This window comes from Hoplias malabaricus, chromosome 5 (genome assembly GCF_029633855.1).
Source record: "Hoplias malabaricus isolate fHopMal1 chromosome 5, fHopMal1.hap1, whole genome shotgun sequence".
In the NCBI taxonomy this organism is placed as follows: domain Eukaryota; kingdom Metazoa; phylum Chordata; class Actinopteri; order Characiformes; family Erythrinidae; genus Hoplias; species Hoplias malabaricus.
In genome coordinates, this window is record NC_089804.1 from 984,837 (window position 1) to 987,336 (window position 2,500).

The window sequence follows — 2,500 nt, forward strand, 5'->3', positions numbered from 1 at the left end:
TAACGGAGCACCGGAGAGGCGCGCGAGAGGCCGCACGGACACCGCGCGTGCAATTAAAGGGGGCGACGGATTAAATCTCTCTCTCTCTCTCTCTCTGTGTGTGTCGCTCGCTCCCTCACTCTCTCTCTCTCACTCTCTCTCTCTCTCTCAGAGCGCGAGGGGGAGAGAGAGAGAGAGAGAGAGAGAGAGAGAGAGAGAGAGAGAGAGAGAGAGAGAGAGAGAGAGAGAGAGAGCCAGAGTGCATGCATCAAAAAAAGAGAAGAGAGGGAGAGGAGGGAGGAGGGAAAATGGACGAGCTTTCTTACCTACCGGACTCTCGCGGCGCCTTCACGAGCCCTCGGAGCATCGCCGTGGCGCGAGAAAAAAAACCACACACACACACACACACCACCCCGCGTTGTCAGACGCACACCCGCACACACACAGAGGCTACGTACACACATATATTAGGATACACACACTATTTCTCTCTCTCTTTCACACACACACACACACACACACACTCACACACAAAGCACGCACATACGGTTCATGCACGAGACCACCCACCCTTCCAAGCCCCCCCTCCTCCTCCTCCAACCACCCTGTGGAAGAGAGAGGAAAAAAACACAACAAAAAAAAAAAGCACACACACACACTCACACACAATCCGCTTTTTTTCTCGCGCGCTTTTTTTCAGCCCTACAGCGCGAGCGTCGGCGGCTGCTGCGCGCGCTAAACACCGAGACCTAACGGGAATAATAATAAATAATATTGACGCTGCCAACGACGCACCGTCCTCAGGGGCGGGTATGGGTGACGGAAGGGTAGACGGCTCCTCCCGGTGTGTGTGTGTGTGTGTGTGTGTGTGTGTGTGTGTGTGTGTGTGTGTGCGCTTGATTTTGTTTTCGTGCATATGTGGGACCTGAGAGGGAACGCTGAGGAAACATCGGGCTGATGCTACATTATTATTATTATTATTATTATTATTATTATTATTATTATTATTATTTGTTTGTAATATGTGCATGGCTCCTTTGTGTATGCATGATGCATGAGCATAGTCTGATATGGTGTGCATTACTTGTGGGGACTTTTTTATGACAACTGAATGTATGTATATACACACACATAGCACGATAGTTTATATTGTTAATATGGAAGTCCTCACAAGGATAGGGATACCGGTAGGTGCAGGAATGATGTGCCTATATAAATATGTTGTGCATGTGTGTGTGTTTATGTGTGTGCACCGTAGCCTATGCATTGTTGTCAAATGTCAATGGAAGTCCCCACAAGTGCTGCGATACCGGAGCACCAGATTGTGAATGTGCGTGTGGTGTGTGTGTGTGTGTGTGTGTGTGTGTGTGTGTGTGTGGCTGCGAGGTGAGAGGAAGCGCCGATGCGGACACCTACTGATCATTGGCTGTAAATTACTGTGGAAGGCGCGCGCGCGGGAGGCGCGAGGGTGACACGCGCGGGAAACTGTGGCGTCGCGGGGAGGGATGGAGGGCGGGGGGAGAGGGAGGGCTGATGCTCTGTGTGTGTGTGTGTGTGTGTGTGTGTGTGTGTGTGTGGTGGGGGGGGTACGTTTATTTCTGCCAAACGCCCAACGGGTGCCAATTCAGGACCTACAGCGCGAGGAGATTTGTCATTTATTTATTTATTTATATTCCCTCTCTCTCTCCCTCCCTCCCTCTCTCTCCTGTCTTCCTCGCTCCCTCTCTCTATCCCCGTTCGGATTTTGCGGTTCATTACGGTTCCGCCGCGGCTCGTTACCGTAATTATCCGCAGGGCACCGGGAGGCTAATTACAGTAAAATGGCGCAGAGGCGGGGAGCCCTCTCCCGCTGGAGCACGGATCCAGACCAGTGGGGATTTGGCGTGTGTGAGGGAGAGATGGGCTGAGCGTGTATTCCTCTCCTTCTCGGGTCCTAGCCTCTGTTCAATGAAGAAAACACACAACACAGATATTTTTACATTTGTGATGACCCAGCGCATCCACCAGGTTCTGAATATCGGATACATGTAAACATCCTCGGTTTTAATCAAATAAAGTGGCCAAATTTGACCAGTTTTTGTTTGTTTGTTTGTTCTACGATCTACCCCGGGTCCCCAAGAAGATAAGAATACAGGTCAGCTCGTGTGTACAAACGCCTGTGTGTGGCTTTAGCTCTTCTTATTCGATTTTCCGTTCCACCTTAAGTGCTGCGCGGTTTAAGGTGGCCCGGGGAGAGTCGAGCTCCAGCCTCTCGAGCCTCGCCAATCCGTAACACTAAGAGCCGAGTGTAATTAAACCCGCTGATAGTGAAGGTGTTAACGGGTGAGTGTTAATAAGCGCTAATGAGTCAATCTGTCAATCGACATTAACTCACAAAATAATCGATATCTCGACGCACTCGCGCCGGATTATTGATTTATCAATGACCCCGAGGGACAGGACGTTACAGAGATGTTTAATCCGTGATGTTTATCACGTTTATTCGAGATAAAGTGGGGTATTCTCATACTGCAGAGTCCTT

At 50.1% G+C, this 2,500-nt stretch overlaps 1 protein-coding gene across 2 annotated transcripts in view; it reads right to left on the bottom strand.

Moving 5' to 3' along the window:
- LOC136696823 (uncharacterized) overlaps positions 1-455 on the bottom strand; it is an 11,342-nt gene extending 10,887 nt beyond the window's left edge. The window contains exon 1 of one of the 2 annotated variants that reach the window (XM_066671523.1): positions 310-455. The gene's annotated coding sequence lies outside the window, so the exon portion shown is untranslated. Of the gene's footprint in view, positions 1-305 lie in introns of both variants that reach the window. The other variant, XM_066671522.1, reaches the window with a different exon arrangement.
- Positions 456-2,500: the final 2,045 nt, after the last annotated feature.